General features: G+C 41.6%; 1 long non-coding RNA gene across 1 annotated transcript; it reads left to right on the top strand.

Annotated features, from left to right (window-relative positions):
* The first annotated feature begins 14,540 nt into the window (after positions 1-14,540).
* Positions 14,541-15,663, top strand: LOC309689650. Its single transcript, XR_014271485.1, has 3 exons — positions 14,541-14,762; positions 15,130-15,191; positions 15,543-15,663. It is a non-coding gene; the product is annotated as an uncharacterized lncRNA (long non-coding RNA).
* The last annotated feature ends 563 nt before the right edge of the window (positions 15,664-16,226 follow it).

Genomic DNA, 16,226 nt, shown 5'->3' with positions numbered 1-16,226 from the left:
GCCCCTCATGTGCCTGCCTGACACGCTTACTTGCACACGCATAGACACACATACACTTGTCTTGTAGCCATTTATCTCTCCTGCCAGCTTGATCTGGCTGCTTATCTCTTCAATCTTTTCCTAACTTGGATGGACACACATATACACACACACCATCCACCCCCTCTTCATCTCTATTCCCCCACCGTCCCGCCACCCTTTTTTTCCTCTCTCTTCCCTACTTTACACTGGCATTAGCTACATATGGCTTAACACATTATACATTTCACATATGGATCTGTGGACGGAGGATAAAAACATGTCTAAAACATTTGATGTGGATTCTGTGTCATGGTGAAAGTCTTTTATCATTACAATCCCTCTACTGCAGCTTGCTCCGCTCATTACTCCGCCTCCTCGGTTACAGAGTGTGTGTTTTCAGTAGTAACGATTCTCAGAGACTTCACATGCGAGCAGCACAGAGTCAAATCTCTTCAGATTCTGATTTATTAGCTCCAAACAGAGTTAACAGTACAATGAAAAGTGCTGGACCAGAAAGGTAGCACAGCTCAGTAATAAAAGCACTCATCGAATAAAAAACAATTTAGCTTTTTTTAAAAAGCTAAATATTAAATGTAGGTAGGATGCAATATAAATGTGCACATGTATGAAACGGGATTTTATGTATGAAAGCATATGCAGCAGTTCCGTGAGGAGTGCAATAAACAATGCAGTAAGAGTCAGTATCTGCAATGGATATGCGAATTGAGCAGCCTGACAGCCTGGTGCTAAAAATTGTCCTTAAGTATAGTGACACGAGTGAGCCACATGCATCAGACAGCAGCAAGGACAGCCGTGTACGTGCTGGGAGTCTGGTGCCGATCTTTAACATGGAAACTGTGACGAGACAGTTGCCCTCATTCAGAAATAGCTGTTCCAAAAATTCGGATGACTAGTTTAAGATATGGATTCATTATGAAACATCAGCTCGATATTCAAGAGAAGACCTACTGTCCAGATAAGGCAGCGCAGTGTTTTAGTATTTCTACCAGCACTAAGTAGCTGGGCAGCCCTTGAGACCTGTCGTAAAGCCCAAACAAACAGCTCCAAAAAGAAGACAGATCACTGTGATCTAAAAGGCTCTATCAGGCTTGACTGTTCTCAGCCTTCCCCACAAGATTGAAGCCTCACCAAATACAGAGGTCAACTCTTTAAAAATCCATTACAGTGATGTGCTGTGCATGCAGTCTATAGCAGTCTACCCACTCTATAGCGCTTTGTGCAGAGTGGATCAGAGTGGTTCAACAGGTACTTTGATGGTGCACCTTCACTCGCGTGCCCGCTGAGGTGTCCTGACCACAGTGTTTGTGTGACGTGACCGGGAGCACGGAGCTGCTGATCCTTTCAACATTAGTGTCAAAGATGTGTGTGGGAAGGTGTTTTTTTGCAGATGTTAAGTGAGAGGTTGTCTTGCCTCACATGACATATAAAAATGTCTAATTGACCCTTGTTGACAGCCTCAGGCGCACATCAGCAATAGTTTATCTATTTCTAAGCATAAATAGATACAGATACAATAGATACAATAGTGTGTGTGTGTGTGTGTGTGTGTGTGTGTGTGTGTGTGTGTGTGTGTGTGTGTGTGTGTGTGTGTGTGAGTGTGTGTGTGTGTGTGTGTGATTTTTTTTTGGTGTTGGTCTGTTGAATATTCGAGCATAATAGCTTAACTATCATGCTTCGGCACCTGTCACCTCGTTGTGTGTTTCCAGCATGCATCTTCTCTCCATCTTCTTGTTAAAAGGGAGTTTTTTCTTCCCACTTGCGCCAAGTGCTTGTTCATCGGAGGTTGTCTGACTGTTGGGATTTTCTCTGTACCGTTTTAGGATCTAGAAGTGACTGTTGTTGTGATTTGACATTATATAAATTTAAATTAAATTGAATCAGGCTTTTAGTCACTGTGTCTTCGTAACTGTTAATAATTCGAAGTCATTTAACATATAATAAGATGCTGGAAAAAAAACTGACCTTGTCGGGAAGAGTTGGATTACTGGCATGCATGTTGGGATTTTTCTATCCTGTCCAAAACCATCTGTATTCATCTTCCATTGCATTAAATGAGCTAATGAGGTGTAAAACTGGCTGTTAAAGTCACATGGCATTTCAAAGTGGGGTGCTTGATTCCGCACCAGAACAGCATGTAACATGTAAAGGCAGCTATTTTGCAGCCAGCTGCAAATCAAATATCAGTTAACAAGAAAGTCAGGGAGGCTTGTTGGAATCTCACCGGAGTCTTGAGCTCAACGGTGCATAGCTGATGAGTTTCCTGCATAACTGCTTCCAACCAGTCAGCCAGCCGCTCCCTGGCAAGCCATCCTGTGTATGACTCATCACATGGAGCATGTGATCATTCTTTCAATGCACACACACACATATACAGTCACATTTATCTGCCAGGAGTTTCCCTCACCAGCAGTGCAGTACATGCAGAAAGACATCCCTGACAGATTACAGAAAAGGGAAGCTCTTTGTGTTTATGTTTTTCAGGCAGTGCGTGCATGTGCGTGCACATCTGTGTTTGAGCATATTTGTGTTAATGACAGGATGCGTGGATGTGTGAATGGGATTGTGTTGATTTTCCAACAGGCCAGCGTTTGATGAGGGATGAGTCATCCGGATGGAGACCCCGAGGAAGACTGGCAGGTTGATGATTCATCCAGAAAAAAAATGCTCACAAAATAAAAGATGTGTGTGTTCTTAGTAGCATATGTAAGTATAAACACGGGCATACACAAAGATATGTTTCGTTGCACTTGTGTGTGTATTTTCTTGCATACTGTATGTGCGTGTGTCCTGTGGCTCGACAGCTTGCTTCGGGCTGTTTTTGTTTATCTTCTTGCAGAGAGCCGGTATATGCATTTATCAGAGAGATGCCACAGGGAGTCGCTGACTCCATTAATCCAATGCGCAGGAGAGAATTCCTCATTCCGCACCACGCGCCCTCAAACTCACAATCTTATCAGCTCGCTGAGGCAATATGAATGGCACAATTCAACATGGATGCAAGCATCTGCGGTCATATGCAGATGCGATTTAAATGATCTCATTATTTTCAAGTCAGAACGCTTCGAATCGAGAGAGCGCCGGCGCGAACGCAGGGAGAACTTCATCAAAGATATCAAGTGAATTGATATTCTGGTGGCTCCAAATCTGCATCATTTTTATTATTTAAACGTCTCCTGGCAAGAAGAATCCTAGATTTTCTGACAGAACTACATTGTTAAGAGATTCATTTTGATCATTTTTTGTTTTTGTGAAGCTGCTTCTAATAAAAAAGACAGCTCCCAGTATAATTAGAGAGATTTTTTGATTATGAAGTATCTTGCCAAATACTGACGACTTCATGCTTTAATTGAAGTTATTCACTGTAATTTAGGGGCAAGCGTTCGGCTTTATCATGCATGTATTGTGTACATCGCAGCATTCACAGGAGGAGTTCACAGAAGCTGTAATGAGCGATCATCGTCGTGAATGCGGCTGCGGTCAAAGCAGTCAGAGTCTATCTCTTTACATTAGGATGATTGATCAGCTGGCGGGATGCTAAGCTGATGATGAGGCAGTTATCTGAGAGAGGCAACAGCAAGATCATTAATCTTCCACCGCGATGATGATGATGATGTGTGTATGTGTGTGCCAGGACGGCCGTGTGGTGAATCCAGTACTGTTTGTTCACAGCGGTATTGATGATCCCCCCCCTCCAAAAAAGAACGGCGTCTCTTTCTCCCTCTAGGTTTCTCATGTACCCTCGCACATGCTCAGACACACACAAACAGACACGCCGATTTTCTCTCCCAAGGGTCACCTTGAGCTGCACAAATTGGCTTCGGTTGGTTGAGGTTTCAACACAGGCAAATTAGTTAGTCGCTGCATCTCTTTGAAAGTCTGAACTAGACTGTGATGATTTCCCCGTGTTTCCCTCTTTCTTCAAGCTTCCTTTGGCCTGTTTTTGCAACAGTCTTTCTTTGTTATTCCCTCTTTTTCTGGCCAGTTCTCATGTTCACGCACTTCCCATTCATCGCATCAGCGTCACTTTTTCATTCCCTTTGTCTCCATTTTTCCCTTCATTCACTCACTCCACTTCCACTGCTGATGAATGGAGTGGGAACTGCCCCAGTAGCATCCCCAAAAGCGGCTGCTGTGGTATTTCTTGACTTGTTCATTCAGGGTGTTGGGAAATGCAGCTCCGCTTTCAAACTTGCCCTGCTTTTTATTATGTGAATGTGTCCCTCCGCTTTTACTTATCATTGCAGCGGCTGAGCTTGTTTGCCTGGCTGACGTGCGGGAACTCGGGAGAGTGCTTTTATCTGGGAAGAATGATACTGCAGTGTCACCAAAGTAGCTGAGACTATTCATTTCCTGCAAGCACTGTCAGTGAAAACAAGTACTCATTTTGAAACTGACACAAGCATGCATCCATCAGAAAAAAAACACAAAACAAAAACCTATCAGACATGGAAAGAAAAGGCGAATCAATAAAATGATTCTCCATGAATGACAATGAGTTTTAATTACATGCTGAAAAATTAGCATGTAAACGCAGCGTGGATGTTGACTTTGGCATTTTGATTCGGAGCTGATGTGCTTCCCAGTGCTGCAGTTTGTGCTCTGCGTGACTTCTCGATTTCTGGGGAATTCTACTGATTGTAGAAGAGCTCATCCTCTATTCTCTATACTTACAGATTTTAATGTTCAGTTTTGTTCAGTTTATTTATAGTTATTCTGTTTATATTAATCCCAAATGTAATCCCCCAAAAAAGCTCCAGATAAAACATACCAAGGAGGAAGAAGACCATGAACTAGCTACACAAAGGGCCGTCAGATTCAAGCTTCTCTCCTGAATTAGTCCTGGAAAACTAGACTAATAGAAACCAAAACCTAAACAGTAGTGCTGGTGAAAGCAACAGAGGGTTTAAGGTGGTGCTGATGGAAATAAGGTAGGAGGAGTAAAGGACCAAGACAGTTGCCAACCACCATGGTCCGCCTTTTCCAGGCGTCATTTGATATTCTTAGTGTCAATTGGTGCACCAAGCCTTAAGACACCAGTTGACACTAAGAATAAATCAGAGGGAGAGAGCAGGTTAATGAGGGCGACAATAAAAAACACAACACAACAAATGACTGAACAAACACCCTGAGGTGGCACGTAATAGATATATATAGTGAGCCACCTATACGCATGCATTTGTTAAAAATATACATTATAAATGTTGGTGTTTAAAACCCACAAAAGGAATCAGTGACATTTATTTTGAATAAATGTGAACTTGATAGCCCATAACTGTGATGTGTTTCTAAACGGAGTGATAATTAAGAAATAGTCGAAAAACACGAAACATTGTTGAACTACACTGATACATACAAGCATTTTATGCAAGCTAAAAGTAAGAATAAATAGCTGAATGTGTTTTGTTGAATGCTTTGAACTTTTCAGTGTTTGCACAATGGACAAACACTAAAATACTGCACAGTAGATAGCTGAAACATCCAGCTTTTAGCATTTAATATGTGGCTCAACTTGACTAAACACTGACGCTAGCTAAACTGAACTGAATTGCAAAGTGGTGCACGTCATTTAAAAAAAATGATTGCAAAACATTCAAAATAATGTTGCTAAATAACATTCGATTATAATAACTGTGGAGTATTAGTGGAGGTGCTGAAGTAGTGGTGCTGTAGATCAGCTGACAGCGCTCTAGGTGGGAAGCTGATGAAAAAGAGTGGAAATCACCGTTCTGTGATATATCCTTTTTTTACATCTCTAGGTATGCAGTCAGTTTCAGAACATACTAGATAGCACGAGCAACAGACTGAAACAGTGCTCCCTTTGATCAAGACCAAGTGAGTCCTCATCTTTTGTCTTGCCACTGACGGCGTTGGCATGGAAACACCACCAGAGTGGGGAACACTGTGGTCGATCAGCAAATGGGTCACATGGAGAGGAAAACAAGCACAACCCCACACACGTACACACAGAGACTCATAGATGTGCGGCAACCCCCTTTACATCAAGTGTAGTGTTACAAAGTAAAGAAACCCCTGACCTATTTCGCCACAACGCTCCTCTTTCTTTTGCACAACATGCTTATGTTGCAACATGCAATACAGTTAAAGTATAAACCGTGACACATATGGTTTTTTGGCCTTTTGCAGAGTGTTGGGTGAAAGTTTCCTTTATGTGGATGCCAGTTTGAAAAATGGAAAGGCCCATTGAAGACGAATGCAAAGAAAGGTGTATTGAGCGGCGCCTGTAAAATGACTCTCTGTGACAGCACCAACTACCTGCCGGTGACGCTGGGTGAAGCAGGAAGAGGTTTTAGATTGCAGCGGCCTTTCTGCAGCTTTGTCCTGAGTGAGGAGATCCCTTCACGGTGATACTCACTACAGAGAAAAAAACAGAGAAGAGTAGAGGTGAAGGGGGATCATTGTTTGAAATTCATTCATATTTCTAGATGTCCTTCTGACCGATTCACAGCCCACGACAGTGTGTACTTGGCTTCATTTATGGCTCACAAACCAGTCGGAGATTTAGTGTTACTGTCTTGGTCCACAGCCACAACTTGGTGACCTTGTAAAAGTATCTGCAGGGCAACGTGATGCAATAAAAGATCATGTTTACTGCAGCAAAATCTGCAGAGGCCAAAAAAAGAAGTTTGCAACAGAAATAACGTCTACATCTGGCATCCTTTTGCAATTTGTAGCAAATAGTGACGCAAAGAGATGCAGTGCAAAGAATGTATATATATATACATACACACACACACACACACACACATATTTCAGTATGTCTGACTGGGCTTGCTCTCCTACGTGGTTCAGGGCTGGCATTCAGTTACATCATTCTTCAGAGAACGGAAGCTCAGATTACAGGAAAGGCAAACACAGGCCTCTGGGGTCTGTGTGTGTGTGTGTGTGCAGTCGCTATCCCTGTATGCTCTTCTTATATAACCAATCAGAATGCCCGACATGTTTCTCTTGATGGATGTGATTTCGTTTGGGTTCAGATTTCATCATTTAATTCGACACACAGTTTCGGGGCTGTTTGTATAGCTGAGATTTGGGTGATGTGTTTGTCTCTGAGCACTTTCATATGCATCTTGTTCACATATTCCCTCTTACTGAGGTAGAATACACTTAGTTATTTAACTGAAACACGATATCGCTTTCAAAACACATTTCGGTGATATTTATTCTGTAATAACTCCACATTTAATATAAATTCACAGAGGTTTTGCATTTTGGAGCCTGAAAAAATGATCAAAGCTGAAGAGGTCATTCGAGGTCCTTGAACTGGATTTCACAAGAAAAAGCTTTAACAGCAAAAACAGAGGCCTTACTTGCAGACAGCATATTTATCCTGCGTTTCTCCCTCAGTAGGTAGATAATATGGAGGGTTTTAAGTTGTTAATCACAAAAAACGGCTGCATAATTACCACAGACACATACAATAGCTGTGAGCGTCATCATCATGCAGGTTGAGCATGTGGTAAAGCAGAAGTCAGGGCACAGTGTTGCACATGGTTCACCAAGCATCTCCTCTCTTATCTCTAGCAACAACGGGTGAGTTAAATTAGTGCTGTATAATTAACAAGACAAAATGGGCCTGCAGATGTTCCAGAGTCAATTGAACATCAATAACTCCAGCTGAGGCCAGTTGCTCTCCTTCATCCCTCTTTTCTGTCTCTTTCCAGGCAGTGGACTTGAGATGAATTTCACAGTCTCTTTGAAGGTGCTTTTCAGCCCTGTGGATGAATGGATACAGTGTTTCTGCATGCTGCTGCTGCTGCTACTGATGCTGCCATTTCTCTCTCAGCATCTCTGGAGCTGGAGGGCTGTCAGAGGCGTCTGCTGCTGCTCGCTGCTTCCTGCCACTCACAGCTTTCAGGCTCTGATCACAGCAATTTCAGCCGGCCCCATTGTTTATGTGCGCCGGAGTGCTGAAGCATGGAGTGCCATCCCAGCACCGTTCACATAACCTACCATAAGCAGACATGCACTGCTGGGCTTCTAAGCTCTCTCACTTTCAGTAATATAAATGTTTTGCCCCCTGATAACAACAGGATGTTGCTAGTGAAAATGTAGTGCAATCAGTTGTGCGTGACATTACAAAAATATGTTTTTCTTAACCCCAGCACTAAATTTATACCTTATTGTTTTTGGTGGTTTTATTTCTCTAGGTTTTAAAGCTTCGATCTTCCTGTATTTGAGAGACCGTTTTTATTGAGAATACTTTTAACAGAAGAAATAGATCCACATAGATATACATATGAAGGTTTTAAAGAGAGCCTATTATTATTTGTAGCTTCATATTTTGATTTGTGGACTCTTTAACATAATCATTTATGCAAAAATGGACCAATTCTTATATAGCACTCAAAGCACTTTATGCAACTTGTATCATTAACCCAAGTGCTCTTTTCTGTGCTTTTTCTGCATAAGTGCTCCTTACATTTAACATTCACACCCATTTATACTCCAGTAGATGCATCCAGATACATGGGGTTAGTATCTTACCCAAGGATATTTGGCATGCAGACTGGAGGAGCCAGGGATCGAACCGTCAGCCTTCCAATTAGTAGATGATGAGCTCTAGCCACCCCTGCTACATTACCAGCTACCGAGTGTGATGACTCAGCTGTCTGAAAAGGCAACGTATCACCAACTTCACAGCATAATTTACAAATTTTAACAGAATGAAAGATAACTGGATGGAACAGCATCCAGCAACACTTTAAAGATATAACATTCTATTTAGGGCCAATATGTTGCAGATCCACCAATGTCCTCCCTGCCCTTCTTTACATACTTTAGAGGCTCTTATTGTAGACATATGACACGTCAGACACTTCTTTTTTTTTCTTTTTTCTTATTTTTTAAAGATAAGAAATTGAATACACAACAATTATATAATACATAATATATAAACACCCCCTCAGTCATCCTTTAAAACCCCCCTCCCCTGTTTGCTCCTGATAAAACCAGTTAAAAAACAACAATCATAAGTTCAGCAAACCAACCACTGCCTAAACTCAAAAGCCAAAAGTCTTTAACCCCAGTGCTCAATTCCTAATTCACTGTTACTGTGCTTGTATTAAGAACATTATCTTTAACTTGCTAGCTAGCTAGCAACATACAGTATTGAGAAGTGAATCCACCTTTTAGCAAAAATCACTTACATCAAAAGATCCTATTTATATTTGTAGCAACGGCACACCTGCTTAGATCAACAATATGTTATTTGATGTTATCCAGAACTAAACAGTTAAGATTTTCTAGGTTATATTAAACACGCAGGCCTCACAATAGAAACCATTTCATCTTTCATTGCTGAAAGATTCTGATTATTGTTGCTTACTTCAGCTGCCCAGCTTTCTTTTACACAACGGAGTCAACCCTACTTGACTTGAGAGACCAGCGTTGCATAAATTTCTTTGGAGAGGTGTTCTGTTGCAGTCACGGCAGGTGACACACTTGTCCAGGTCAGAGTTTCACTTTTTCTTCTCTAGATGTGCAGGCCACGCTTTGGATCACTGTCATGCTGGATTAAACCTGCGAAGCTTCTGGAGAACAGGAGCTCTTGTCTGACACTATTTTCATTGTGGTATCTATAGATGTTGTAAAACCAACACGTATTGCACTTATGCAACGCAAATGTTTTTCATAGATGCCTTCTACAGAGGTTGCTGTTATGCAATGTGCTTATCGCTGTCCGAGCTGTTACAAAAACGTTGATTTCCCTTGATAACACCTGTGCCAAGTTTAAAGCACTTGCCATTCTGTTTTTGCATAACTAGATTGTGCAAGTGCTGCACAGTGTGTGGTGTCATTTTACGAGGATGCCATTTTGTGGCTCTGATGATTGCTACTTTATCTCATTCTATGGCTCCTGATTACCGCTGCAACTGTGTTTTTGCTTCCTGCATCATTATCCATCGTAATGAAATCTAACAGACAAGTTTTTAATACTTCAGGCTAACTTTTCCAATGCGGAGGCATGACTACACCACCACAGTGGATTTTTAAACCAGTCAATATGTTATTGAAGTGCAGTTTTTCTTTAATTTGGAAATTACAGGCTTTTCATAAATAGTCCAGAATTTTCAGAAGCTTAAGCTGCATTTCCTCCCTTGAGGTGATCTGTTAGGCCTTTACTGAAGCCATCTTCAGTTACTGCTTATTTGTTGGTCTTGCTGTCTTCAGTTTTGTCTTTAGTCAATGAAAAGCTGCTCTGTTGGATTTACTGATTTGGCCATTGAAGAATATCCCATTTCTTTGCCGTTAGAGACTCTTTGGTTCCTTTGCAGGGTGCTTTGGGCATTATCCATTTGCAGCATTTGGATGATTCTGAGCAGAGAGTATAGCCTTCTACACTTCACAATCCACCATGGTCATTAATAGACTCTAGAGACCTGGTTCCAGGGGCAGTCATACAGGCGTGTGCCATAAGATTGCCTGATACAGTTCATTTTCTCATTCTAGTACATTCTGGTTTTTATCTGTCCAAAGTTTTCTTTTTCAGGACTGTGCATGCTCTTTTAAATGTTTTCTGACAAAGTCTAATCTGCCCTTCCTGTTCTCTAGTGTAACCAGTGGTTTGAACCTTGTTGTAAAACACTATCTCCTTAAGCATGTTCTTGACTTGTCTAGACTTTGTAATTTTTTCTGAACCGAGGAAGAATTTCAATGTTTCTCAACTGTAATGTTCTTTTGTGGCCTTTCAGGGCTTTTGGTTCTGTAAGGATCACCTGTGCATTCAGATTGTTGAGTGTCAATGCTCCTAAAGTTTGTAATACTTCTCAGATAAATTTATTTTACAGTATTATTTCAGTTTTCAGCCTAATAATGCCTGACAACTCTTTGGACTTCATATTAAAGGTTCCAGTGAACGGCCAATAACTCCAGTTATCTGCTTAACTTACCATGAAATAACAAGAGAACCTCTTCTGGCCATGATGTTGCTTGTCAGTTTATTATCCAATTACTTTTGAGCTTCTGAAAAAGAGCTCTATGTATAAAACATGCAAAGACAAAATTCTGAAAGTGTAATTGTCCAAAATCGTATGGGCCTGACTGTATGTTGACTCGATTCTGCCTAAACTAGGCCAGCAACCCACATGACTTTAGAGGCCTGGAGAAAGAAAAGACACACACTGTAGTTTGGGGGGGTTATAGCAAATGTTCAAAGTGCACTACAGTCTTTTAAAATATGACTAGAGCAGCAAGTTCTGTTAATTAATTCAAGTAATAGTGCAATTCTGCCCCCAGGCTTTATTAGCAGAGAATCCGATTGAGCGATGATTAATCTGTGCCGTGGTAAACCTGAAGTAAAAGGGCACAGCATACTGCAGACACTAATTTGTTCTTTAAGAAACAAGCTTACTGAAGTCTGAAGGCTAAATCACAGGAGGGCAGAGCTACTCCCCCTTAGAGGGTACAGAATGCAAGATAGTCTTTTGTTGTGAGTCACCTTAATTCATTCTTTATTTTGCAATTCAGCAAGGTGACAATAACGTGGCTCACATGTAAAAGAAGCAGACCATATGCAAAACACTCACTGAGCTTAGTGGGACACAAAACTGATGAGATAGCGGTGATTGAGGAGATCGGTTTGATGTGTAGTGTTTGACACTGAAGCTTCTGATATGAATTTTGTGGCTCTTTTATAAATGCAGAGATTCTACAATTATTTGTGAGCCTGCCTTTGCAGATCTTTGTCAGTTCTTCTAAACTACCTGCTGTAACAATGTGAATCTTGGCATTGTTTCATTTTTTTCTCCCTCTTCAATTAGGCTTTGTTTCATTGTGTAAGCGAGGTAGCCGCGCGAGCCCCTCTCACAGACGAGGCTGATGGCCTTTTCTGTGCCACTCTGTCCTTTGATTTTCCACAAAACATCAAAAAGTATCAGGTTGGGAAAGCAGGGTGATGATAACAGAGTAGAGTAATGAGTGGGTGGCTGTGGGTTGACACAGCCATAGAGACACAGTGAGATAAACTTTGACTTTTAGCTCTCCACTGAATAATCTGAAATAAGAGAAAGGCAGCCAGACGGAGGGAATGCAGGAGATAAAAAGCCCCGTCTCTTTAGGAGTTCTGCGATGCGGCAAGTGAAAGCCCGTCCTCATTCCCAGGGAGTCAAACACTGACGTTTTTTGTCAAAGCTTCTGTCTCGGAGATGAGCACCAGGTGTCCTTTGGCACAGAAAAACTGAAATTAATCTCAATCTCTAATCATCACGTATAGGCACTATTAGAGCACATTGTAATGCACCTTGAACCCACAGTTGAAATTTGGTTATCTTTTTTTGCGTATAGCTAATTTTTTTTTAGCAAGAAAGAAAAGGAACAGCATCGGTATCATTTATTTATATCATCTAGACCTGTATGTGTCTATGTGTGTGTGTGTATCTGGCTACCATTCAATATCCATTAAGCTTTTACCTTTTGTTTACCTGTTTCTCCTAATGGAAATGTCACTGATTAGCTAAATGTTCAAATGCTAATAAGCTAGCTGCTAAAGTTGCCCATCATCTGTTCAGTTCTGGGACAGTGGCAATCTTTTTGTGAAGCAGTTTGCATCTATGGCTAAAAACTGAGTAGGCAGTCAACCAAAACAAAGCTGTTGCTGCTAAACCAGCACATTTAGCTAAAATACATTTAACGCCAGTGGAGCTAAATATTTTTAACTTGTGTTGAATCAAATGTTATTTACAATCATTTCAGTTTCAAATCTTCTAAATTGTCTGTCAGTATGACTTGATAAAACACTTCCTGTTCGTGCTTATCTCATCTAACATCTCATCTTATCCCATTGTACCAAAGGACATTTAAAACAGTTGGTGAAGCTCACTATTTTTTTCTTTCTGACTACACAGATTGCAGCAACTACTTTAGTTTCTTTCTTTTTTTTAATTTTATTTTACAATCACGCTTTCTGCACCAGTGGATAATTTCTCATTGTCAAATTATGTAAATCTACGGTATGTAAAGTGTACGCAAATTGCCCTGGAGTGTTGCACATGAGCTACCTGTCTCACCGTGTATTGTGTGAGCTAATGATTAAAATCAGAGGTAGTCAGTCGTGTGTAAACTTTGAGCTTTTCTCTTTCTCGGGTTTGCACTTGCAAGCAATCAGTGAGACAGAAGCAAAGAGGCAGTGGCCCAATCAGCTGGGAGGTTATATTTTCTTTGAAAGGATGAGCAGGTTGTACACTACTGTCACTTGTTGGCTATTGGCCATCTTTTACTGCAATGCAGTATATCACCACTGCAACAGTGTAAAGGAATCAAACATTTAGTTGTCTGTCTGTGTGATAAATATTGGAAGCAGAGGTAATCAGACTAAATAAATTTAAAACTGTGTCACCCCAGTGCTTCAGAAGACATTCAAAGGGTGAATTATTCACAGAGGCATCCTGATTAAAAAGTGATTAATCAGTCCATCCAGCCTGGCCCAAATGGAAAAAAACACAATCTTCAAACACTGCAGAGGTATTAAGGTTGGTTGGAATATATGACGACAATCTCATTATAGAGGCCAGCAGCATGTAATCTTTTTTTATTTTCACCCTCGTCTTTGTCTCCCTGTTTCACTTTCTTGCTCTCTTATTCTCGCTCCTTCAAATATGCAAAGACGGCATTTCCTCCCGTGCTGTAATTAGCAGAAAATATGCAAAGTAGATCAAAAGTTGGAATTTATTAAGCTTCATATTCACAACAAATTAGGTTCTCATTGAGGTGCCTCTTCCACCCTGAGCAATAATTTGTGGGTTTTCTCATATTTAATTACTGATCCTCAAAGCTGACCTTGAAAAAAATGTTTTTACAACAATTTCTACATAAGTCAGGATTCTTGTTAAAGTCACATCATTCCTGCGAAAAACTTTCAAAACTCGGGAAGGGCAGGCTGGTTGGATCATGCTGCTGGTGATGTGTAAGTGACCTGTAACACCTGCAGCTCAGAATTTATTCTGTCATGGTGTCAGTTTCTGATGACCGCATCTGTTTATTCAACTAGCTTTGTCACACCCACACGCACACACACTACCATAAATGTGTAGGTGTATATGGGCTTGCTGTATGCACGTGTGCTTCATGCATGGCTGAATCTCTTTGTGAGCACTCAATATGTCACCGTGAAAGCACAAATCATGGACCCCTTGGATAATTTGCTGTTGTCGAGCGTGGACCGTTAGGGCTCATCCATTCACTTTAACTCCTGAACTACATTACTAACAAGTCTGGGGAGATGATAAAATTCCTCTTGATAGTGGCCGGTTTTCATAAGCAGGCATGAATGAGCGTTTGAAAAAAAAAAGAAAAAAGGACCAGGCCACTTTCACCAAGAGAAAGCGAAGTATTAATACTGTCGTGGGCGTTTCTTTGCCATATTTATCTCAGCACGCCCCGGAGGATGACCCCTGCAAAATAGCATTATGGGCTGATGGCAGGAAACGCTGTGGTTATGATGATAATTACCACTGTGAAAAAGCTTAGTTGGGGGCGGAAATAAAAAGGAGGCGGATTTGTTAATTTTGCACCCAGTAACCACACTCCACACCCACTCGCGAGCCCACATCTTTTATAGATATGCACGCCCACTTGAGCTCATGCATACGGCCCCGGCCTTCACGGGACTGAATAAGAGAAGAAGAATCAGTCGAACCTCTCCTCTGAAGTAGCAGCGGTTCATTTTCCGCCTCTGCCCGTCTAGAGTTACAGGAATAAATCTGGTATGGCTTCCAAGAAAATAATCAATTGCCATTCAGCCTTTAAAGCCACCCTTAATTTAAAACTGCTGAACCCCCGTGATATCCTGCGACAGATGGAAGAAATATTCAATAATTACCGTGTCTATCTATTGTGTGTTAGTGTAGCTGTTAACTTAAAGACTCAGCATGAGTTTAACTTCATCTCACTGCTGTCAGGCTAAAACGCTCACACTCTGCAGACGAGCGCGAGGCCTCGCTTTGATCTTCAAAACATCCGTGTCCACGCTTTGTGTCACTGTGGCAGTAATTTGTTGCTGAAGGTTGCACATGCAGCACGCGCTTGTGCGTTTTTCTCTGCAATCACCGAGTATTGTTGCTGTCTTATCAGTTGAAGGAAATCTGGTGTCTGAGTGCCGGTAGTGAAGTCAGCCCTCATCAGCAACAATCAAGGTGAGGTCCCTCTCCCCGGGCAAAGCTGAGCCACCAGCCACATGTTTCTCGCTCACCGCCTTGCCTTGCATCATGTTCTGAAGATAGCCACAACACGAGACAAGAGACGTAACATTGGAAAGACAGCAGGGGCTGCAGGGCTTGGGGGCTGAGGCAAACCCTGCAAAACTTTGCATCAGGACTTTTTCACAAGACAGGGTGTGTCCAAAATTGTCAAACTGTTCCAGAAAGAAAATTTAAATTAAGATGTAGGTGCGGGTGATGTGCCAAAGTTTTGATTTCCACTGTAGCTATTATGTAGTCTTTCCCAGTGGCCTACAAAATGATTGATTTGCACTGTTTTGCTGGCAGGAGTCAAGCAGCTGTATCATGGCCCTGTCTGCCGTGAGTTGGTATCCAGCTAAGATGAATGGAAATGCTCTGGTGCTCCTCCATCAGGAGACAGGCTTTCCAGTGGCCCTGTCCATTAATGCATTATAAATGAGCCCACTCACATCTTCCGAGAGACATGTGAAGCACGTGAGACACCGCAGAACGGTGTTTCCTGTCTTCCAGTAAGGAGCAGCCGATATCACGTGGGCTGGCCAGCAGGAAACCACGTGACGCAGCAGTCCAGACCACCAGACCAAAGAATTACTGCAGACATCAAAGGAGAAGCTCCACTCTACAGTTAAAGCCTCAAACACGTATTTTGAAATTGGTCCATGTTTCTTATTTTGACTGAGGTATGAAAAACAATCGCTCATCGGAAGTCTTATATGTTATTACATGCTTAAAATATCCATGAGTATGAAAACAAAAGAGCCTGCATGAAATTTTCATTGTGTTTCTGACTTCTGAAAGATGTCACATGATTGGGTGTCATGCATCTCTTCTGCGTTTTTGAGTTGCGCACACAGTGACTAGCCTTATTTGGCTCCTAGAACCATATCAAAGCCTTGATTCGGGAATACTTTCTCCAGGTATCAAGCAGAAAGGAAAATCCTGTCCTTTTCATCTGCTGCAAAGTTACAGTGATAACACGTTTGATGTCTG

This window comes from Aulonocara stuartgranti, assembly GCF_965226115.1.
Source record: "Aulonocara stuartgranti genome assembly, chromosome: 15".
NCBI classification, from domain to species: Eukaryota; Metazoa; Chordata; class Actinopteri; order Cichliformes; family Cichlidae; genus Aulonocara; species Aulonocara stuartgranti.
The sequence above is the reverse complement of the archived record's forward strand: the minus strand, read 5'-3'. Positions and strand labels throughout refer to the sequence as shown.